At 37.2% G+C, this 25,684-nt stretch overlaps 1 long non-coding RNA gene across 2 annotated transcripts; it reads left to right on the top strand.

The window, feature by feature from the left end:
- Positions 1-5,132: 5,132 nt before the first annotated feature.
- LOC138312161 (uncharacterized) lies at positions 5,133-24,861 on the top strand. 2 transcript variants are annotated; one of them, XR_011206874.1, is made up of 6 exons: positions 5,133-5,270; positions 12,769-12,878; positions 13,681-13,794; positions 15,951-16,090; positions 20,289-20,361; positions 22,364-24,861. It is a non-coding gene; the product is annotated as an uncharacterized lncRNA (long non-coding RNA). The 2 variants fall into 2 exon arrangements; XR_011206873.1 differs by lacking the exon at positions 5,133-5,270 and adding an exon at positions 11,116-11,889.
- The last annotated feature ends 823 nt before the right edge of the window (positions 24,862-25,684 follow it).

The following is a 25,684-nucleotide window of genomic DNA, read 5'->3' as shown; positions in this document are numbered from 1 at the left end:
ACATTATAAAGAGAGATAGAATTAACTTTGATGTTTGAAGGCACGCGTACATTATAAAGAGATAGAATTAACTTTGATGTTTGGAGGCACGCGTACATTATAAAGAGATAGAATTAACTTTGATGTTTGGAGGCACGCGTACATTATAAAGAGATAGAATTAACTTTGATGTTTGAAGGCACGCGTACATTATAAAGAGATAGAATTAACTTTGATTTTGAGCACGCTACATTAGATAGAATTAACTTTGATGTTTGGAGGCACGCGTACATTATAAAGAGATAGAATTAACTTTGATGTTTGGAGGCACGCGTACATTATAAAGAGATAGAATTAACTTTGATGTTTGAAGGCACGCGTACATTATAGAGAGATAGAATTAACTTTGATGTTTGGAGGCACGCGTACATTATAAAGAGATAGAATTAACTTTGATGTTTGGAGGCACGCGTACATTATAAAGAGATAGAATTAACTTTGATGTTTGGAGGCACGCGTACATTATAAAGAGATAGAATTAACTTTGATGTTTGAAGGCACGCGTACATTATAAAGAGATAGAATTAACTTTGATGTTTGGAGGCACGCGTACATTATAAAGAGATAGAATTAACTTTGATGTTTGGAGGCACGCGTACATTATAAAGATATATAGAATTAACTTTGATGTTTGAAGGCACGCGTACATTATAAAGAGATAGAATTAACTTTGATGTTTGGAGGCACGCGTACATTATAAAGAGATAGAATTAACTTTGATGTTTGGAGGCACGCGTACATTATAAAGAGATAGAATTAACTTTGATGTTTGGAGGCACGCGTACATTATAAAGAGATAGAATTAACTTTGATGTTTGAAGGCACGCGTACATTATAAAGAGATAGAATTAACTTTGATGTTTGAAGGCACGCGTACATTATAAAGAGATAGAATTAACTTTGATGTTTGGAGGCACGCGTACATTATAAAGAGATAGAATTAACTTTGATGTTTGAAGGCACGCGTACATTATAAAGAGATAGAATTAACTTTGATGTTTGGAGGCACGCGTACATTATAAAGAGATAGAATTAACTTTGATGTTTGAAGGCACGCGTACATTATAAAGAGATAGAATTAACTTTGATGTTTGAAGGCACGCGTACATTATAAAGAGATAGAATTAACTTTGATGTTTGGAGGCACGCGTACATTATAAAGAGATAGAATTAATTTGATGTTTGAGGCACGCGTACATTATAAAGAGATAGAATTAACTTTGATGTTTGGAGGCACGCGTACATTATAAAGAGATAGAATTAACTTTGATGTTTGGAGGCACGCGTACATTATAAAGAGATAGAATTAACTTTGATGTTTGAAGGCACGCGTACATTATAAAGAGATAGAATTAACTTTGATGTTTGAAGGCACGCGTACATTATAGAGAGATAGAATTAACTTTGATGTTTGGAGGCACGCGTACATTATAAAGAGATAGAATTAACTTTGATGTTTGGAGGCACGCGTACATTATAAAGAGATAGAATTAACTTTGATGTTTGGAGGCACGCGTACATTATAAAGAGATAGAATTAACTTTGATGTTTGGAGGCACGCGTACATTATAAAGAGATAGAATTAACTTTGATGTTTGAAGGCACGCGTACATTATAAAGAGATAGAATTAACTTTGATGTTTGAAGGCACGCGTACATTATAAAGAGATAGAATTAACTTTGATGTTTGAAGGCACGCGTACATTATAAAGAGATAGAATTAACTTTGATGTTTGAAGGCACGCGTACATTATAAAGAGATAGAATTAACTTTGATGTTTGGAGGCACGCGTACATTATAAAGAGATAGAATTAACTTTGATGTTTGAAGGCACGCGTACATTATAAAGAGATAGAATTAACTTTGATGTTTGAAGGCACGCGTACATTATAAAGAGATAGAATTAACTTTGATGTTTGGAGGCACGCGTACATTATAAAGAGATAGAATTAACTTTGATGTTTGGAGGCACGCGTACATTATAAAGAGATAGAATTAACTTTGATGTTTGGAGGCACGCGTACATTATAAAGAGATAGAATTAACTTTGATGTTTGGAGGCACGCGTACATTATAAAGAGATAGAATTAACTTTGATGTTTGAAGGCACGCGTACATTATAAAGAGATAGAATTAACTTTGATGTTTGGAGGCACGCGTACATTATAAAGAGATAGAATTAACTTTGATGTTTGGAGGCACGCGTACATTATAAAGAGATAGAATTAACTTTGATGTTTGGAGGCACGCGTACATTATAAAGAGATAGAATTAACTTTGATGTTTGAAGGCACGCGTACATTATAAAGAGATAGAATTAACTTTGATGTTTGGAGGCACGCGTACATTATAAAGAGATAGAATTAACTTTGATGTTTGGAGGCACGCGTACATTATAAAGAGATAGAATTAACTTTGATGTTTGGAGGCACGCGTACATTATAAAGAGATAGAATTAACTTTGATGTTTGAAGGCACGCGTACATTATATAGAGATAGAATTAACTTTGATGTTTGGAGGCACGCGTACATTATAAAGAGATAGAATTAACTTTGATGTTTGGAGGCACGCGTACATTATAAAGAGATAGAATTAACTTTGATGTTTGAGAGGCACGCGCGTACATTATAAAGAGATAGAATTAACTTTGATGTTTGAAGGCACGCGTACATTATAAAGAGATAGAATTAACTTTGATGTTTGAAGGCACGCGTACATTATAAAGAGATAGAATTAACTTTGATGTTTGGAAGGCACGCGTACATTATAAAGAGATAGAATTAACTTTGATGTTTGGAGGCACGCGTACATTATAAAGAGATAGAATTAACTTTGATGTTTGAAGGCACGCGTACATTATAAAGAGATGGAATTAACTTTGATGTTTGGAGGCACGCGTACATTATAAAGAGATAGAATTAACTTTGATGTTTGGAGGCACGCGTACATTATAAAGAGATAGAATTAACTTTGATGTTTGAAGGCACGCGTACATTATAAAGAGATAGAATTAACTTTGATGTTTGGAGGCACGCGTACATTATAAAGAGATAGAATTAACTTTGATGTTTGAAGGCACGCGTACATTATAAAGAGATAGAATTAACTTTGATGTTTGGAGGCACGCGTACATTATAAAGAGATAGAATTAACTTTGATGTTTGAAGGCACGCGTACATTATAAAGAGATAGAATTAACTTTGATGTTTGGAGGCACGCGTACATTATAAAGAGATAGAATTAACTTTGATGTTTGGAGGCACGCGTACATTATAAAGAGATAGAATTAACTTTGATGTTTGGAGGCACGCGTACATTATAAAGAGATAGAATTAACTTTGATGTTTGGAGGCACGCGTACATTATAAAGAGATAGAATTAACTTTGATGTTTGAAGGCACGCGTACATTATAAAGAGATAGAATTAACTTTGATGTTTGAAGGCACGCGTACATTATAAAGAGATAGAATTAACTTTGATGTTTGAAGGCACGCGTACATTATAAAGAGATAGAATTAACTTTGATGTTTGGAGGCACGCGTACATTATAAAGAGATAGAATTAACTTTGATGTTTGAAGGCACGCGTACATTATAAAGAGATAGAATTAACTTTGATGTTTGGAGGCACGCGTACATTATAAAGAGATAGAATTAACTTTGATGTTTGGAGGCACGCGTACATTATAAAGAGATAGAATTAACTTTGATTTTGAAGGCACGCGTACATTATAAAGAGATAGAATTAACTTTGATGTTTGAGGCACGCGTACATTATAAAGAGATAGAATTAACTTTGATGTTTGGAGGCACGCGTACATTATAAAGAGATAGAATTAACTTTGATGTTTGGAGGCACGCGTACATTATAAAGAGATAGAATTAACTTTGATGTTTGGAGGCACGCGTACATTATAAAGAGATAGAATTAACTTTGATGTTTGAAGGCACGCGTACATTATAAAGAGATAGAATTAACTTTGATGTTTGAAGGCACGCGTACATTATAGAGAGATAGAATTAACTTTGATGTTTGGAGGCACGCGTACATTATAAAGAGATAGAATTAACTTTGATGTTTGGAGGCACGCGTACATTATAAAGAGATAGAATTAACTTTGATGTTTGGAGGCACGCGTACATTATAAAGAGATAGAATTAACTTTGATGTTTGGAGGCACGCGTACATTATGAAGAGATAGAATTAACTTTGATGTTTGGAGGCACGCGTACATTATAAAGAGATAGAATTAACTTTGATGTTTGGAGGCACGCGTACATTATAAAGAGATAGAATTAACTTTGATGTTTGGAGGCACGCGTACATTATAAAGAGATAGAATTAACTTTGATGTTTGAAGGCACGCGTACATTATAAAGAGATAGAATTAACTTTGATGTTTGAAGGCACGCGTACATTATAAAGAGATAGAATTAACTTTGATGTTTGAAGGCACGCGTACATTATAAAGAGATAGAATTAACTTTGATGTTTGAAGGCACGCGTACATTATAAAGAGATAGAATTAACTTTGATGTTTGAAGGCACGCGTACATTATAAAGAGATGGAATTAACTTTGATGTTTGAAGGCACGCGTACATTATAAAGAGATAGAATTAACTTTGATGTTTGAAGGCACGCGTACATTATAAAGAGATAGAATTAACTTTGATGTTTGAAGGCACGCGTACATTATAGAGAGATAGAATTAACTTTGATGTTTGGGAGGCACGCGTACATTATAAAGAGATAGAATTAACTTTGATGTTTGAGGCACGCGTACATTATAAGAGATTTAACTTTGATGTTTGAGGCACGCGTACATTATAAAGAGATAGAATTAATAACTTTGATGTTTGGAGGCACGCGTACATTATAAAGAGATAGAATTAACTTTGATGTTTGAAGGCACGCGTACATTATAGAGAGATAGAATTAACTTTGATGTTTGAAGGCACGCGTACATTATCAGAGGGACGATGGTCCCAAACCACGGATGACCATATTTGTAAAAGTATTTAAATGAGTATTTGAGAGACTGTATCTGATTGGTGGACCAATCAAAAAACTACAGTACCCGCTTCCGGTTTTGAATAACATCGATCGCCGCCATATTGCCTACGCTTCGTATTATGCCTAGACTGAGGATAGCATCATAACGTCTTACGTAATGCCAGAAGCCATGCCTGTATCAACAGCTAGCCAAGCGTTAAGTCGTTGAACAGAGGTAAGCGAATGAAACAGTATTTCGAAATCCCTGCGATGTACTGTACAGTTAAGGGACAAGTACAAATGTACCTGTCTCTATACTGTTGTTTTCCTCAAAATATGAAAGATGTTGAATATCAATGTTTAATGACACTGCTACATGTATACCAAGTAGGTCTCATGTCTATGTAAGCCATGCAAGTTAAAAACCAAGCATTTGAAATTAAAAAAATATAAAATGATTCATGAAATGCTTTTCGAAAATTATTTCTGAGCCAGTGTCCTATCCAAGGTAGTGGCAGCCATTTTTCTTTTTGCTCTGCTTAAATTAGTTACCTTCACTGGCCAACCCACTATATAAAGCGTGGGACTTGACACACGTGCGTCTAGCCCGAGAGACTGGCCCGACACCAGACTTGGACATTTAATTATATGGCAGATAGATGTCTGGCGTAGGGCCAGAGTGCAGTAGTACTCGAAAACCTGGAATAAGCCGACACCGTTTGGTATCGGGTCTGGTCATCTCCGATTCAGCCAGTTTTGTAAACATTACCGCCGAGAAGCGTCCCTTACTTTGGTCTTTTCAACAAATGAATATTTTTTCTACCCATACCAATCCATTTTACCACGCATGCACCTCATATTATCTCAATACAGTAGCTTCTTTTCCGCAGTTTGAAATTTCCCTCCTCGCCGTCGCCATTTTCTCATATTATGCAAAGCTACTGTATTGAGATGATATGAGATGCATGCATGGTAAAATGGATTGATATGGATAGAAAAAATATTCATTTGTTGAAAAGACGAAGGAAATGGACGCTTCTCGGCGGTAATGTTTTGTAAGCAGTCTGAATCGGAGATGGGCTTATTCCAGGTTTTCGAGTACTACTGCGCTCTGGCCCTACGCCAGACATCTATCTGTCATAATGTCTAAGTCTGGTGTCAGGGCCAGAGCTAACGTGCGTCATTCTAAACATATCTTATCTCAGGTACAAATTCCCCTATATTGCAAATAACAATGTCAAACTGAAAATAAACATTGCACGCACATGACAAGGTTTAATTATATATATAGTGAAGTAATACATGAATGCGTTGTCAGCTAGATCCCAAATGGGCCATATTCACGTACCACGTGATACCTGATAACGCACGTGATACCCGATAACCCACGTGTTACCCGATAACGTTTGTGCGGGACTAGCATCTCCAGTGGTGATAGAATGTCACTCTTTGTAATCTTCCTGCTGAAATGACGTTAGCACAAGATATCATCTTTTGACGTCATTCCATCACTAATAGAAACAATAGTACTGCACAAAAGTTATCGTGGGCCCGGCACCATAAAACTTTCTCAATAAATTTTGTTTGCGAACATTTTTGAGAATCCGCTACGCGGATTCACACAGTTTGCAAACACAATTTCTTTCATATCCTGATGAAATTAAAAGATAGTGACTTCAATGCTTAAATATAACACTTCAATATACACTATTTATAGGTTTTACACGTACATTGACACGTGTGTGTAATTGGTAGCTAAGTTGTCGCTCGTTCGGGACAAGTAGTCACGTGCACATGGTCAATTGAGTGTATATGTGGACAGATTATTATTTGGATTTCTATTCACTTGACAATGTGTGAAATTTTGATTTTGACAAACATCTAAATAAAAGCTTAGAGGAGTTGACATGTTTTTTGCTAAAACAAGCCCTATACAGAATTATAGATAATGACTTTGTTTACGTATTAGTAGGTGATACACAGTGGACAACTGCTAGGTGTATATGTACATGTATAGACTGATCATGAGCGCACGTGTGTCAATTCACACGCTTTATATAGGGGTCAATGAGCGCGCCGGAATGTAAAACAAATATGGCTGCCCTTGAATGGGGAATGTCTCAAACGATTCTTGAAATACAAGTATACCGTATTTCACCGCAAATAAGACCCCTCCCGCAAATAAGACCCCCCACCTATTTTGACACATTTTCAGACTTAGGGGGGATGTCTGCAAATAAGACCCCCCACCTATTTTTCAGTTTACTGGATGATGGATTTGAACAATGGAGTAATTAACAAGAGATCCCAGAGGGATCTTGGCGCCCACCAAAAATTGATCTATGTCTGACAAATGAAAGAGGGATCTTTTCTCTGCTTTTCAAACTTACACTTCTTTTTTCTGCTTTTCAAACTTTAAACTATCAAAATCCAAGATGGTGGTCGCAAAATGCAATAGGCAGAACTAGGGTCCTAGAGGAACCTACATATGATATTTGAGAACAATCCCTTCAATACTTTCTGAGAAATAGTGGTAACAAATTTTAACTATCAAAATCCAAGATGGCTACCGGTCGGCCATTTTGTTGACCGATCAGTCCCAAAATGCAATATGCACAACTGGGGTCCTAGGGGAACCTACATATGAAATTTGAGAAAGATCCCTTCAGTGCTTTCTGAGAAATAGCGGTAACAAACTTTAACTATCAAAATCCAAGATGGCTACCTGGCGGCCATCTTGTTGACTGATCAGTCCCAAAATGCAATATGCACAACTGGGGTCCTAGGGAAACCTACATATGAAATTTGAGAAAGATCCCTTCAGTGCTTTCTGAGAAATAGCGGTAACAAACTTTAACTATCAAAATCCAAGATGGCTACCTGGCGGCCATCTTGTTGACTGATCAGTCCCAAAATGCAATATGCACTACTAGGGTCCTAGGGGAACCTACATATGAAATTTGAGAACAATCCCTTCAATACTTTCTGAGAAATAGCCATAACAAACTTTAACTATCAAAATCCAAGATGGCTGCTGGTCGGCCATCTTGTTGACCGATCAGTCCCAAAATGTAATATGCAGAACTAGGGTCCTAGAAGAACCTACATATGAAATTTGAGAACAATCCCTTCAATACTTTCTGAGAAATAGCGGTAACAAACTTTAACTATCAAAATCCAAGATGGCTACCGGTCGGCCATCTTGTTGACCGATCAGTCCCAAAATGCAATATGCACAACTGGGGTCCTAGGGGAACCTACATATGAAATTTGAGAAAAGATCCCTTCAGTACTTTCTGAGAATTAGCGGTAACAAACTTTAACTATCAAAATCCAAGATGGCGGCTGGTCGGCCATCTTGTTGACCGATCAGTCCCAAAATGCAATATGCACAACTAGGGTCCTACGGGAACCTACATATGAAATTTGAGAAAGATCCCTTCAATACTTTCTGAGAAATAGCGGTAACAAACTTTAACTATCAAAATCCAAGATGGCTACCGGTCGGCCATTTTGTTGACCGATCAGTCCCAAAATACAATATGCACAACTAGGGTCCTAGGGGAACCTACATATGAAATTTGAGAAAGATCCCTTCAGTGCTTTCTGAGAAATAGCGGTAACAAACTTTAACTATTAAAATCCAAGATGGCTACCTGGCGGCCGTCTTGTTGACCGATCAGTCCCAAAATGCAACATGCACTACTAGGGTCCTAGGGGAACCTACATATGAAATTTGAGAAAGATCCCTTCAGTACTTTCTGAGAATTAGCCGTAACAAACTTTAACTATCAAAATCCAAGAAGGCTACCGGTCGGCCATTTTGTTGACCGATCAGTCCCAAAATGCAATACGCACAACTGGGGTCCTAGGACACCTACATATGAAATTTGAGAAAGATCCCTTCAGTGCTTTCTGAGAAATAGCGGTTACAAACTTTAACTATCAAAATCCAAGATGGCTACCTGGCGGCCATCTTGTTGACCGATCAGTCCCAAAATGTAATATGCAGAACTAGGGTCCTAGAGGAACCTACATATGAAATTTGAGAACAATCCCTTCAATACTTTCTGAGAAATAGCGGTAACAAACTTTAACTATCAAAATCCAAGATGGCTACCGGTCGGCCATTTTGTTGACCGATCAGTCCCAAAATGCAATATGCACAACTGGGGTCCTAGGGGAACCTACATATGAAATTTGAGAAAGATCCCTTCAGTACTTTCTGAGAATTAGCGGTAACAAACTTTAACTATCAAAATCCAAGATGGCGGCTGGTCGGCCATCTTGTTGACCGATCAGTCCCAAAATGCAATATGCACAACTAGGGTCCTACGGGAACCTACATATGAAATTTGAGAAAGATCCCTTCAATACTTTATGAGAAATAGCGGTAACAAACTTTAACTATCAAAATCCAAGATGGCTGCCTGGCGGCCATCTTGTTGACCGATCAGTCCCAAAATACAATATGCACAACTAGGGTCCTAGGGGAACCTACATATGAAATTTGAGAAAGATCCCTTCAGTGCTTTCTGAGAAATAGCGGTAACAAACTTTAACCATCAAAATCCAAGATGGCTACCTGGCGGCCATCTTGTTGACCGATCAGTCCCAAAATGCAATATGCACTACTAGGGTCCTAGGGGAACCTACATATGAAATTTGAGAAAGATCCCTTCAGTACTTTCTGAGAATTAGGGGTAACAAAATTTAACTATCAAAATCCAAGATGGCGGCTTGTCGGCCATCTTGTTGACCGATCAGTCCCAAAATGCAATATGCACAACTAGGGCCCTAGGGGAACCTACATATGAAATTTGAGAAAGATCCCTTCAGTGCTTTCTGAGAAATAGCGGTTACAAACTTTAACTATCAAAATCCAAGATGGCTACCTGGCGGCCATCTTGTTGACCGATCAGTCCCAAAATGTAATATGCAGAACTAGGGTCCTAGAGGAACCTACATATGAAATTTGAGAACAATCCCTTCAATACTTTCTGAGAAATAGCGGTAACAAACTTTAACTATCAAAATCCAAGATGGCTACCGGTCGGCCATTTTGTTGACCGATCAGTCCCAAAATGCAATATGCACAACTGGGGTCCTAGGGGAACCTACATATGAAATTTGAGAAAGATCCCTTCAGTACTTTCTGAGAATTAGCGGTAACAAACTTTAACTATCAAAATCCAAGATGGCGGCTGGTCGGCCATCTTGTTGACCGATCAGTCCCAAAATGCAATATGCACAACTAGGGTCCTACGGGAACCTACATATGAAATTTGAGAAAGATCCCTTCAATACTTTATGAGAAATAGCGGTAACAAACTTTAACTATCAAAATCCAAGATGGCTGCCTGGCGGCCATCTTGTTGACCGATCAGTCCCAAAATACAATATGCACAACTAGGGTCCTAGGGGAACCTACATATGAAATTTGAGAAAGATCCCTTCAGTACTTTCTGAGAAATAGCGGTAACAAACTTTAACCATCAAAATCCAAGATGGCTACCTGGCGGCCATCTTGTTGACCGATCAGTCCCAAAATGCAATATGCACACTACTAGGGTCCTAGGGGAACCTACATATGAAATTTGAGAAAGATCCCTTCAGTACTTTCTGAGAATTAGGGGTAACAAAATTTAACTATCAAAATCCAAGATGGCGGCTGGTCGGCCATCTTGTTGACCGATCAGTCCCAAAATGCAATATGCACAACTAGGGCCCTAGGGGAACCTACATATGAAATTTGAGAAAGATCCCTTCAGTACTTTCTGAGAAATAGCGGTAACAAACTTTAACTATCAAAATCCAAGATGGCTGCCTGGCGGCCATCTTGTTTACCGATCAGTCCCAAAATACAATATGCACAACTAGGGTCCTAGGGGAACCTACATATGAAATTTGAGAAAGATCCCTTCAGTACTTTTAGAGAAATAGCGGTAACAAGAATTGTTAACGGACGGACGGACGGACGGACGGACGGACGGACGGACGGACGGAAGGACGGACGGACGACGGACCACGGACGAAAGGCGATTTGAATAGCCCACCATCTGATGATGGTGGGCTAAAAATATCACCAAAATGACTTTGTATCGGAACTTTTTTTGTTTATTTTATCGGCATAGAAAAATCACGTAGTAAAGAACTGTTTGTGTGCTTGTTATTTTTGTCATTTAATTCAAGTTAATTCACGGGTGATTTGATTTAATTATCAATAACTACGAAATGTGAACAGTGCTTATATTTAATCGGAGGCTATTTTCAACAAAATACGCCGATATTTGTTTCCATGAACACTTCAACACGTTTTAGTGTTTGTACGGCTTGTCATTTTTTACATGCATCGGCAAAGATATTCGTCATTGATGCAGATCGTTTCTGCACTCGTGGATTCTAACTTTATACAATCATTACCTAAAACATCTACTTAAGGCATTTACAGTTTCAAATATGTTTATTTGTGAACGTAACGTACCTGTAGTTCACGATCAGTTGGAGAAACCATGCTTTACTTTTCGGCCGCCATGTTTTGTTTACGCAGTCAGTATGATATGATTAGCCGCAAAGTTTCGTATTTTACTCTGGATACAAAAATACTTGCTACGATGTTTTAATGCAGTTAATACTTGGATTAATATCTGAAATATTATCAGAAACTATCGTCGTATCAATAGCAATACCGATCAAATTCCCAAACACGACCCGGTGTGAAAATGTGAAAGTATGGCTTCAACCCGGCGCCATTTTCCTACACATGTGTGTACGATGTTACAAACAACTGCATCAGTGCATGTCGGCACGTTGAAGTTAAATCACGATCGTTTGCTCATTTGACTGAGACAAATGTACGTAAATTCTTCTGTCTATGAACAAATTTGATATGTAAACGTTTGCAGTGAATTTTAAATAGGCCTGAGTCTGAACGGCGATCGTCCTTCCGATTCACGGCGATTGATTCACGTGTTTACTAAGACGGAGATGTAGTTGTGATCGTAAACAATCACCGAATTTGAATATTTTAAAATAACGATTATTAAAACTTCTAGATTAAAATGACATTGCTTATGATGCTGTTTCTTCGATTTGATTCATTGGTGAATGTCCGCGTGACTCTTGCAAAAATGTGCGTTTCCTTTCAGACTTACAACTGCCCTAATATTGTTTAACAAATTAAATTTTAATTTGTCATAATATTTGATTTAATTTTACTCATACGTCTTCATTATTATTATAAATACTTGAACATCTTGCTATAACCCATCTGTCATACGACTGTTACAACGATGACAGGACATTAAAAAATCCAAGATGGCGACCTCATAGATCGATGTTATCAGGCGGGTTGTCCGCAAATAAGACCCCCCACCACTTTTGACCTTTATTTCTTCTCTGGGAAGGGGGTCTTATTTGCGGTGAAATACGGTACTTGTTTTCCCTTTAATAACGTTACTAATCTTAACTATAATTTTTTTCACATCAGAGTGGACCTACTGTAGGCTACATTGTGAATCTGATTATAATCATGAAATGTTACTTAACAGGATTGAGGAAAGGTGAAAATGTACCGTCCAGGACCTAGCCGGATGTAGCTGCAATATTGTAGCTCAAAAGACTTTTAGACAGATAATAGTGTCGTCTTTAGAGCTACGATCGGTGCCTATTACTGCTAATGGAGCAAGTAATGATTATGCAAATCATTATTAAATCGTTGCTATCTGCTTTAGGGTTGTTGGGCAGGACCAGAAGGACAGCAGTGCAGTGCTATGCTAAGGCAGCAGAACGATCTTCATGAGGGGTGTGGATGAAGAAGGACACCAGTATCTTCTGTTATTTGGTATCTAAATTGTTGTAGTTTTCATATTTAGTATATCCCTAACTTAATTGTATAGACAGTTTTTGTCTATGAAACTATCGAGCATCCTCGAACAAACTTAATATTGACTGAGAATATGTCTGCACTTCCTATACTTTAGGAGAAGTATAAAGTTTGTTCAAGGATGCGCTCTATGGTTTCTAAAACAACAATTTAACCTATAAAAAATCGCAAAAATTGTCAATAATTTCCACATTTTCATAATTTATGCATATTTTGAGTGGTTACCATTGCAACTGAAGCTGCAAAATTAGATACCTATAGAAAATAGCAAAAATTGTCAAAATTTCCACATTTGCATAATTAATGGTTACCATGGTAACTTCATCTGCAAAATTAGAAAACAGTCATCATAGATGAATTAGGGATATACTAAATATTTAGAATACAACAAATGAACAGGTTTGAAAATTTGATGGATTTGGGGGCCAAAAAGGGCCCAAACCATACATAGTCCTTTGATACCCAGAATCCTGACATTTAGGGGAGTTGAGCAAACTATATAGGGTTCTGCAATGTCCCCTGTTAATGGAGTTATTACTAAATTTGTGTAGCAGGGTGTATTAGTCGTCCACTCTGGCGACAGTTCTAGTTGTTGTAAGTAAATTAAGCCTGATAATGTGTTTCTGTTAGATACACTTTATAAAATTAAATTTTGTAAATTTTGAACATTTAAATGGCTAGAAAATGTATTTTGTGGAAAGAAAATACAATTCTATTCCCAGCAAAAATCACATTGAAGTGTATATCTCTTTGTTTGCAGGTGAACATGACAATAGCCATTTGTTAAACTTCGGCCAAAAATATGGAACCACACTGTAAACATCACATCAATGTCATCGGTCCAGCTCTCATCAGTTGTCTAGGAGACAGTAAGGTAAAGGTCAAAGTGAAGGAGACTGTAAGATAAAGGTCAAAGAGTAGGGGACTCTAAGGTAAAGGTCAAAGAGTAGGGGACTGTAAGGTAAAGGTCAAAGCGAAGGAGACTGTAAGGTAAAGGTCAAAGTGAAGGAGACTGTAAGGTAAAGGTCAAAGTGTAGGGGACAGTAAGGTAATGGTCAAAGTGTATGGAACTGCAAGGTTAAGGTCAAAGTGTACGGAACTGCAAGGTAAAGGTCAAAATGTAGGGGACAGTAAGGTAACCATCAAAGTGTAGGGCACTGTAAGGTTAAGGTCAAAGTGTAGGGCACGGTAAGGTTTAGGTCAAAGTAAAGTGTAGGGGACAGTAACGTTATAGTCAAAGTGTAGGGAACTGCAAGGTAAAGGTCAAAGTGTAGGGCACTTTAAGGTATAAGTCAAAGTTTATGGCTCTGTGAGGTAAAGGTCAAAGTGTAAGGGACAGTAAGTTAAGGTCAAAGTGAAGGGGACAGTAAGGTAAAGTTCAAAGTGTAGGGGACAGTAAGGTAAAGGTCAAAGTGTAGGGGACAGTAAGGTAGTGGTCAAAGTGTAGGGAACTGCAAGGTAAAGGTCAAAGTGTAGGGCACTGCAAGGTAAAGATCAAAGTGTAGTGCACTTGAAGGTAAAGGTCAAAGTGTAGGGGACAGTTAGTTAAATGTCAAAGTGTAGGGCATGGTAAGGTTAAGGTAAAAGTGTAGGGCACTCTAAGGTTAAGGTCAAAGTGTAGGGCACGGTAAGGTTATGGTCAAAGTATAGTGTAGGGGACAGTAACGTTATAGTCAAAGTGTAGGGAACTGCAAGGTAAAGGTCAAAGTGTAGGGCACTTTAAGGTATAAGTCAAAGTTTATGGCTCTGTGAGGTAAAGGTCAAAGTGTAAGGGACAGTAAGTTAAGGTCAAAGTGAAGGGGACAGTAAGGTAAAGTTCAAAGTGTAGGGGACAGTAAGGTAAAGGTCAAAGTGTAGGGAACTGCAAGGTAAAGGTCAAAGTGTAGGGCACTGCAAGGTAAAGATCAAAGTGTAGTGCACTTGAAGGTAAAGGTCAAAGTGTAGGGGACAGTAAATTAAATGTCAAAGTGTAGGGCATGGTAAGGTTAAGGTAAAAGTGTAGGGCACTGTAAGGTTAAGGTCAAAGTGTAGGGCACGGTAAGGTTAAGGTCAAAGTATAGTGTAGGGGACAGTAAGGTTAAGGTCGAAGTATAGTGTAGGGGACAGTAAGGTAATAGTCAACGTTTTGATTAGTTTAACGTCCTATTAACAGCCAGGGTCATTTAAGGATGTGCCAGGTTTGTTGGTGGAGGAAAGCCGGAGTACCCGGAGAAAAACCACCAACCAGCGGTCAGTACCTGGCAACTGCACCACATGGGATTCGAACTCGCGACCCAGGATGGAGGGCATATGGTAATATGTCGGTACATCTTAACCACTCGGCCACCGCGGCCCAATGGTCAAAGTGTAGGGAACTGCAAAGTAAAGGTCAAAGTGTAGGGCACTGTAAGGTAAAGGTCAAAGTGTAGGGGACAGTAAAGTAAAGGTCAAAGTGTAGGGCACTGTAAGGTTAAGGTCAAAGTGTAGGGCACGGTAAGGTTAAGGTCAAAGTATAGGGGTAAGTAACGTAACGGTCAAAGTGTAGGGAACTGCAAAGTAAAGGTCAAAGTGTAGGGAACTGCAAAGTAAAGGTCAAAGTGTAGGGAACTGCAAAGTAAAGGTCAAAGTGTAGGGAACGGCAAGGTAAAGGTCAAAGTGTAGGGCATGGTAAGTTTAAGGTCAAAGTATAGTGCACTTTAAGGTAAAAGTCAAAGTGTAGGGGACAGTAAGGTAACAGTCAAAAGTGTAGGCGATTAACAAAATTAAGTCAGAATAACTATTGTAGCATTGTGACTCCTTTTATTATACCACCCGCAATGAAGTTAATGGGGTATACTGGAGCTTTGTTCGGCAAACTCCTCCTAAACTACTTGGCAGATTTTGATTAAATTTGGTACATAAAACCCTGATATAAAGGGGATATAAGAAAACTATATTGGGTTCTGCAATTTCCTCTATTAATGGAGTTATTATTAATTTTGTGCAACAGGGAGTATTAGTTGTTTACTCTGGTGACAGTTCTAGTTAGTCTACTCCTTTGTTACTTTACAGGTAAAATGAAAGAAGCCACCGGCTCCAACTAGAGGACTTATCACACATTCTGGGGATGACGAGGAGGACAAAGATGACAAGGAGACTGGTGAGAAAGGAGAAAGTAACGTGGCTGATTTCATACCAATGAATGATGTTTGGTAGGTAACTCTTGGTCAGTTCTTGATTAAGGTATGATTACTGTAAACCAAATTAATTAATTTGTACAAACAGAATTTACGAATTCAAAGTAAACTGATGCAGATATGTTTATAGAGGCACCAAGTAAGTGAATGAACAGTCATTCATTTTGTTGGAGTCCGGCATGGCTACTGGTGTTTCCTTTTTAGGTCACCTGAGACGAAGTCTCAAGTGACCTATTCTAATCGCCTTTTGTCCGTCGTCGTGCGTCGTGCGTCGTCCGTCGTCCGTCGTGCGTCGTATGTCCGTAAACAATTTACATTTTCGACTTCTTCTCCAAAACTGCCGAAGCAATTTCAATGAAATTTTGCACAAACCTTCTAAGGCATAAGGCCAATCAAAATTGTGAATTATATGGTCCCCACCCCCCAGGGAGCTATGGGAGGGGCCAAAAGGGGTAAAATTGACTAAAATTTCAAAAATCTTCTTCTCCACTCACAGATGTGATGGAATTAAATACTTTTCATAGATAGAAAGGTCATAAGGTCCTTTACAAAAATTGTGAATTATATGACCCTGGGGTCTCAGGTTTCCCCCTGGGGAGGGGGTTAAGTTTACTATAGTTTATATAGGGAAAACACATTTTTGAGTATTATTTGATCATTTGTAATAGGAAATGAGTCAAATATTGTCAGAATTATCAGTATGAGATTGCCATTGAATCCTATTAACCAATTTTCCATGACTGACCCCCAGGGGCCTTAGGGGCGGGGTCAAAAGGGGTCAAATAGGCTATATCTTCAAAAATCTTCTTCTGAAATTCTGGAAATGGTAGAATCACATACTCTTCATAGATGGAAAGGTCTTGAGGTCCTTTACCAAAATTGTGAATTATATGACCCTGGGGTCTCACGTTTCCCCCTGGGGAGGGGGTCAAGTTTACTATAGTTTATATAGTGAAAACACATTTATGAGCATTTTTTGCTCAATTTTAATACGAAATGAGTCAAACTTGTTTAGAATTATAAGCATGAGATAACATTTTAATATCATATCTATATTGGTCCTGGTCAACCCCCTCGGGGCAGAGGGGCGGGGCCAAAGGGGCAAATAGGCTAAAACTTTAAAAATCTTCTTCTTAAATACTGGAAATGGTAGAATCAAATACTCTTCATAGATGGACAGGTCTTAAGGTGTTTTATGAAAATTGTGAATTATATGACCCTTGGGTCTCAGGTTTCCCCCTAGGGAGGGGGTTAAGTTTACTATATATAAGTTTATATATGGAAAACACATTTTTGAGCATTATTTAGTCATTATAATAGGAAATTAGTCAATTGTAGTCAGAATTATCCCTATGTGATGGCCATTGAATTTTATTACCAAATTTTCCATGACTGATCCCCAGGGGCCTTAGGGGCGGTCCCAAAACCGGTCAAATAGGCTAAAACTTCAAAAATCTTCTTCTGAAATTCTGGAACTGGTAGAATCAAATACTCTGCATAGATGGAAAGGTCTTAAAGTCCTTTACAAAAATTGTGAATAATATGACCCTGGGGTCTCATGTTTCCCCCTAGGGAGGGGGTCAAGTTTACTTTAGTTTATATAGGAAAAACACATTTATGAACATTATTTGCCTATTTTTCATAGGAAATTAGTCAAACTGGGTTAGAATTATTAGCCTGAAATAGCATTTTAACATCATATCCATACTGGTCATGGCTGACCGCCAGGGGCCAGAGGGGCGGAGCCAAAAGGGGTCAAAATGGTAATTTCAAAAATCTTCTTTTTGAATTCGCAGATTTGATGGAACCAGATACTCTTGATAGATTGGAAGGTCTTAAGGCCCTTTACAAAAATTTGTGAATTTCATGGCCCTGGGATCTCAGATTTTCCCCTAGGGAGGGGGTCAAATTTACTATAGTTTATATAGGAAAACACATTTAGGAACATTATTTGCTTAGTTTTCATAATAGGAAATAAGTCAATCTTGGTTAGAATTATTAGCCTGAGATAGCATTTAACATCATATCCATATTGGTCCTGGCCGACTCCCAGGGGCGAGAGGGGTGGGGCCAAAAGGGGTCAAAATGGATAACATTTCAAAAATCTTTCTCCTGAATTCACAGATTTGATGGAACCAAATAATCTTCATAGATTAAAAATTTATAAAATCACTGACTGACTTCAAGGGCCTGATGGGCCAATATATATTTATAGTGTTTATATGCATGTCTTTGTTTCATTCTGTGTCTGAACTCAGGTGACCGCTAAGGCCCATGGGCCTCTTGTTAAGATTATCATTGTCAGTCTGTTGAGTTAAGATTGAAGTAAAGTGGATCTTAATTTTTCATCATTTAATTTACTGTCGACATGGGATTACTTCGAAAGGCACATGTGAAGTACTAACCAGACAGACGGAGGAAGTTCCTTTCATCACTAGAGGCACAAATTGAATGGGATAACATGCGCATGGCGATTGGTCGAGTCTGACTTCATAAGCCCCGCCCCATAAACAACACTGACAGCTCGTACACTGTTCATGTAAAACTCTTCAATTCAGTGATCACCGAGATGTGACGGCGTAGTACATGGCCTCTCAGTTTCGGTGTTAGAACTTTACATATATACTGTATTGTAATGCCCCGATTAATTTGAACCGACGGATAGTTCAAACACACATTTTTTTAGGAAAACAAATCTTTAGTTAATCAGTTCGAACAAATGATCAAAGTAAAATTAAGATTTTTGTCGGCAAATCGGCACAATGGGATCCTCATAAATGACGGTATTTTGATTATTGCCACAAAGATTTTTGAAATAAAGACTGAATAAATGATCACTATAATGCCTTTTACAACAGAAAATGAATTCAAATGAACATTTTAAGTAATAAATAAAATTATTTGCGCTGAAATATTGTGCACAAAAACAGCACCCCAACAATGTACATATTGTAAACATGTGCCGTACGCTGGTTTGGGCAAGCCAGTTAGCCCTACGGGGTGTCATGTCAGCGAGAACGCTGGATATTCAGCTCCAGCCAAAACAATCCACTTGTTGGTAATATTTTAACAATGTAACCGTAAACGATACATACTTATCATCAGTTTAAATCTGTATCTGTAGACGTAGACTATCTGCGATCGGGGGGGTAGACAATCTGACAGTTCGATTGTGACCTAATTTTACGAACAGAATGTAAACATTTTCAGCAGTAGTTTCGTAAAAGCAACCGACTCTATTTAGAATTAAAAAACATATGTTTAGTTACGAAATATAACAAAGAACTAATACTTAACTAGATATTCTGTGGTTTACTTCCGGTAAATAATTACGGACGTCGTTGTAGATTCTAAGCCTCGATCAGCGGTGCTGTTTTGGGGCTTTGACTACACGCATGGCTTTTGTTACAAATAAATGCTCACGATAATAGAGAATTTGTCTTTCAGGTAAATCGGCAAAATGTGTGCTTTTCCTACAAATTTTCTGCTTTACGTCGCGTATGTCAGATATGTATCGGTAACTGAAACTGATTTTTAAATACTGATTTCTTTTCTGAAGTTTATTTTTTGAGGAAATGGGCGTGTTTATAGAAATGCGTCGACCAATGAAAACTAGCGCTGCATTCCCAGAATAAATTAACCACACTCGTGTGTATAGATGCACAGGTAACTAGTTCATCCACATATCGAGGAAGTAATGCAGCCGTGCCTTTCGAAGTAATCCCGCGTCGACAGTAATAGTTCTTTAGTGCACCATTTTGGGACTTACTTGTTGCCATGAATAACATTTTTTTTTAAAAAGGTCATTCTTATCATCTTTATTTGTTTCTATTGCAATAATCAATATACATGTAAGTTATATATTGTGTTTATCAACCCTCAGATTATTTTATAAACATACATAACTATGATTATCTTATTAATAATCACCTTTTGAACAACTGAGCCTTGATCATTAGACCTAACCTATATACTTCTAGAAGCAAACTTCCTTGAAAATTCATAAAATGACATAATAATATCAATCATTTCATATTTTCATTAAATAACAAAAAAACTCCTGAAATAGGATATTTCATTATATTTTATTCAGAATAAAACTGTCTTTTGTGTAACAGCTGACTTGAATATGATATTGGATTACAGATATCCTAAATATAAGGTGGCAATGTGGTGTTCACTTATCGCTAGACAATTTTTACTCTCATTACAGATCGTGATCATGACGTCATGCTAACCAGATCTCTTCAATGAAAAAGGCACTACAGCCAAAGACATCAGTAGAGGTGAAGTTACTTTACAATATGGTAAATTTGAGATATGTCTGTTGATCACTACCAGGTCAATATCTCACTAGACCAGATGCATTAATTTATTAGCTCACCTGGTCCGAAGGACGAAGGTGAGCTTATGCCATACCGTGGCGTCCGTCGTCCGTCCGTCCGCCAACAATCGACTTCTTCTCCATAACCGTTGGTCGGAATTCAACAAAATTTTACTGGTAGCATTCTTATGGGTTACTGACTGAAAATTGTACAAAAAATTGGGCTGACCCCCCAGGAGCCTGAGGGGCGGGGCCTGAGGGGTGGGGCCAAAAGGGGCTAATTTGGCTATTTCCATATAAACGACTTCTTCTCTGAAACTAAGAATGGGATAGCACTCATAATGCAATGGTAGCATCCTCATAGGGTGGGGATTCAAAATTGTACAAACGATGGGGCTGACCCCCCAGGGGCCTGAGGGGCGGGGCCAAAAGGGGTCAATTTGGCTATTTCCATATAAACGACTTCTTCTCTGAAACTAAGCATGGGATAGCACTCATAGTGCAATGGTAGCATCCTTAAGGTGAGGATTCAAAATTGTACAAATGATGGGGCTGACCCCCGGGGCCTTAGGCGCGGGGCCAAAAAGGTTAATAAGGCTACTATTTTCATAAAAATTACTTCCTCTCTGAAACTATGTATTGGATAGCATATTTGTATGGTATCTATAGCATCATTATATGGTTGGGATTCAAAATTAAACAAATCATGGAGTCAATTTTGCTATTTTCCTAATTGTAAGAGTCTTTGTGATTTTTGAATCACTAATTACTAAATTACAGAATTACTCAAAAAAAAAAAAACAAAAAAAAAACAGGTGAGCGATACAGGCCCTCTGGGCCTCTTGTTGATAGTTATCTATACTTGTAGTTAAATTGACTGAATTTATTTATAAGTTAAGTATTTATACAAATTCCATTACCTGTGGATGCCATCAGGAAAGTCACTAGAACACAGCAGTAACAGCATGTTACAGACCATGTTTCTGAGAAAGCCTAATTGGTGTAGCTCAAGCTGGTATGGATGTATCATTGAATCATAACGCATTTTGTGACAAAAACATTGGAAAGTCATGTATCACAACACATATCAGGTAAAACTTGTTATGCAGAATGTATATTTATATGTTAATTGATAATTTGGAAAGGACTTGCATGTAAATGGGCATAGCCTAGGCCGTTGTCCGTACAACTCCTCCTGAACTGGACCAATTCTGATGTAAATTCACAATAATGTGTAGATATAAAAGAACACTTATTTTCCCAAACTTTTGATTGCCAAGGTAACCAAGTCAATATACACAGGTTTTCTAATATAGGCAATAACTTTAGACTTTGCATCAAAAACAGATGGATGTCTATTAATTACCACATCACATGGTTTAATAATAACAATGGATACCTTGGAAACACAATATAAATATATCACATACACAGCCTCCCAAAACATACAGACATTTACACACACAACACATTGTACACAGGCGAGGCTGTCCTTACATTACCTGATAGCTGTTAATAAGACATTAAGTCTAATAAACCAAATCAAACCATAGAAACAAAAGAGAGGCTTCTGGTTAATCATATATAAATGAAGATATTGTCCGATTAAGCCACAGAGTTTTTGAAAGGATGCCAAATACAATGGCTGTCAGTTGGTTGTCATTGTTACCAAATGAAATGTCAAAATGAACATAATTGAACTTTATCCATGGATTAAAACAACATTTGGTTGCTATGTTCCCAAATGAGTGGTAGCGGGGATATTAGTTAACCATTTGCTTGCAGTGCTAGTTATTACTATAAAAATGTTTTGTGTGCTTGTTGGTTATTAGGTTGCTTAGAATATGCTTTATTGTATTTCCTTTTAATGCTCATGAGCCACTATGGATAAAAAATATTTAATTGAACTCTCCCTTTTGTCAACATCAGTATACCTATACATAATTTAATTATTTATTTACAAGTGTGCCAGATTTGAAGTGCTTCTGGATGAACATTGCAAGCTTCCCAAGACTGACACCACCCTTTGCTGAAGTTGAAGATTTTGTTCAGGAGCAGTCTACTAGGGTGATCAATGGGAGGTCAATTAAGAAATGTGGCTCAAGGATGTTTAGGAGGATTCCATTGAAGAAGGGAATAGTACATTTGGTCTTTGTTCAAAACTGTAAATGTATATTATGTTACATTATACGGCAAATACAAATAGTATGAATGCTCACATAGTCACAATTCACCCAGAATTACATTTGGTTAATTTCAGAATAATGCCAAGGACAAATTTCTTAAAAATAACACAGTTGGTTAAAAAATTGTACAACAGAAACGTAAAACTATTTCTGAAGAAATTTGATTTATACAATGGATGAAGCCTGGGTGGATAATGTTATCTGTACTTTAAACAAGATATCAAGAAGAAAAGTTACAGGGCTAGAAAGAAATTTTTGCAGGGTCTTAAAGAAAAATGTTGTTGTCCAGTGACAAAAAATTTCTTATCAATTTTGAAGAGAAGGTGTATTCTCTTTGCCAACATGTCTCTGTTGTATAGACTGGGTGTTTAGGGTCATTCCTGTTTATTCAAAAGCTGACATAGATTTTCCAAGATTCAACATTTTTTTAGTCCCTATCTGATTCATATTGTCTAATGTCCATGATCTGTTCATCCGTTCTTCCTTCTGTCCTTCCCTCCATATTAAACAATTCTTGTTATAGCTATTTCTCAGAAAATACATAAGAGATCTATCTCAAATTTCATATATAGGTTTGCCTTGGTGCCTAGTTGTGCATATTGTATTTTAGGACTGATTGGATAACAAGATGGCCGACTGGCAGCCATCTTGGATTTTGACAATTATCGCTATTTCTCAGAAAGTATTGCAGGTATCTTTCTCAAATTGGGTATATTGGTTTCCCTTGGTGCCTTTTTGTATTTTGTATTTTGACCAATGCAAGATGGCAGACTGGCAGCCATCTTGGATTTTGCCATAGCACTATTTCTCAGATAATGCTGAAGGAATTTTTCTCATATTGCATATGTAAATTCTTCTTGGTGTCTAGTTGTACACATTGCATATTGGGTCTGATCAAAAATAAGATGCCGCCAGGCAGCCTTCTTTGAATTCAACAATTTATGAAGTTTTTATTGGTATTTCTCAGGAAATACTGAAGGAAACGCTCAAATTTGATATGTAGGTTTATTTTTTATTTTAAAAATATTTTATTAAATCAAAGAGATTCAATTTTGGATCGGGCAGCAGACAAAGCCTATATATGCCCTCTCCTCATGATTACATGCATGTACTGTATAAAGAAGCATATTTTTAAGAGCATATCTTTACTAATAAAAGCATACTGTATACTACATGGATATTTCCGCTTAATTTCGCTATTGGTATGCATGTAACTTTCACAATGTTGTTATTTTCCCGATAGATACGCTTTTAGCCATTGAACAAACATGTAAAAAATATTACGTGCGAGGAAAATTTTCGCAATCAAGCGGCCTTCATATAATTAGCAAAATTTCCCCCTCACGAAAATGTCCACATTAACAGTATTTGCACTGGTCTGGATCTATAAAATAACATTTAATAGTTTGAATTTTTAATAATTAACTTATACATAGTTATTTACATATATAATAGAAGAAATTACCTATAGCTAAGAACAATTAACATGCATATCTTCCTGATGTATTAAACTTTCATTAATAACGGTATTAATTGATCTGTATTAAAAGAAAAGCAGAAAAAATATATGTTGAATATTTGGTTTTAAGGCAAATTTTGTGTTATAGGTTATTACTGGAATCGGGTTGTCCATCTGTCCATCCGTCCGTCCGTCCATCCATCTGTCTGTCCATCTGTAGATGCAACTTTGTCCTGCAAACTCCTCCTAAACTACTTGACAGATTTTGATAAAATTTGGTGCACAGAACCCTGACATAAAGGGGAATTGAATAAACTATATAGGGTTCTGATATGTCCCCTATTAATGTAGTTATTACTAAATTTGTGCAGCGGGGGGTATTAGTTGTCCACTCTAGATCTGGCGACAGTTCTAGTTTCACCAATTTTAGCATAGGCTCTAAATACATATATAATACTTACTAATTTTTCATTGACACAAACTTCAACTTTTAGTGATACTCAAAATGATTTTAGATAAAACTGGAGTCAGCATGTGCTGGTATTAAATTCAGATTATCTAGCTGCTGAAAATTGAAACTTTTTCAACAGATATTTTGCATCAGCCCAGGACATAGATCATAGTTTTTTCTGCCACATTTTATTTTAAAAGTTATTTACTATATTTACTGAGTCAGGATGATATTTACTGAGTCAGGATGAAGGAGAAGGGTGCTTTAATAGTATTTAATCATTTTGCAGTGATACATAACTTAATATGTGCATTATTATTACATTATGTATTATTTAATAAACTATAATTAAAACTTCTTACATAGTCTTATGTTTGTGTTATTATTAAGCTACATGTACAATAGGTTGGGTATACAGTAAACCATGGTTATAACGAACCTTTGGGGACCACCTTATTCAGTTTGTTATACACATATTACAGACATCTTATAGGAACCTTGACAGGAAACGAAAATTACTAAATGTTAGAAACATGCATTCGCTGTAAGAATGTTCATTATAAACGTGTTTTACTGTACATTAACCTATTACAACCAACTTCCAGAGGTTATCTTGGAACAAAGAAGATCAAATATACAAGTCCTTGTGTGGTGACATACAGAATCAAATACAGTTGTTACAATGTGGTGACAAATTAATATGGTGGTATACACATCAAATACAAACGTTATCATGTGGTGGTATATTCACCTTATAGACATCAAATACAGACATTATCATGTGGTGACAAGTCGATGTGGTGGTATACACACCTTACCTTATAGACATCAAATACAGACGTTATAATGTGGTGACAAGTCGATGTGGTGGAATACACGCCTTATAGACATCAAATACAGACGTTATAATGTGGTGACAAGTCGATGTGGTGGTATACACACCTTATACACATCAAATACAGACGTTATCGTGTGGTGACAAGTCGATGTGGTGGTATACACACCTTATACACATCAAATACAGACGTTATCATGTGGTGACAAGTCGATGTGGTGGTATACACGCCTTATACACATCAAATACAGACATTATCATGTGGTGACAAGTCGATGTGATGGTAAACACACCTTAGACACATTAAATACAGACATTATCATGTGGTGACAAGTCGATGTGGTGGTATACACA

Source organism: Argopecten irradians, unplaced genomic scaffold (assembly GCF_041381155.1).
Source record: "Argopecten irradians isolate NY unplaced genomic scaffold, Ai_NY scaffold_0228, whole genome shotgun sequence".
NCBI lineage: Eukaryota > Metazoa > Mollusca > Bivalvia > Pectinida > Pectinidae > Argopecten > Argopecten irradians.
The sequence above is the reverse complement of the archived record's forward strand: the minus strand, read 5'-3'. Positions and strand labels throughout refer to the sequence as shown.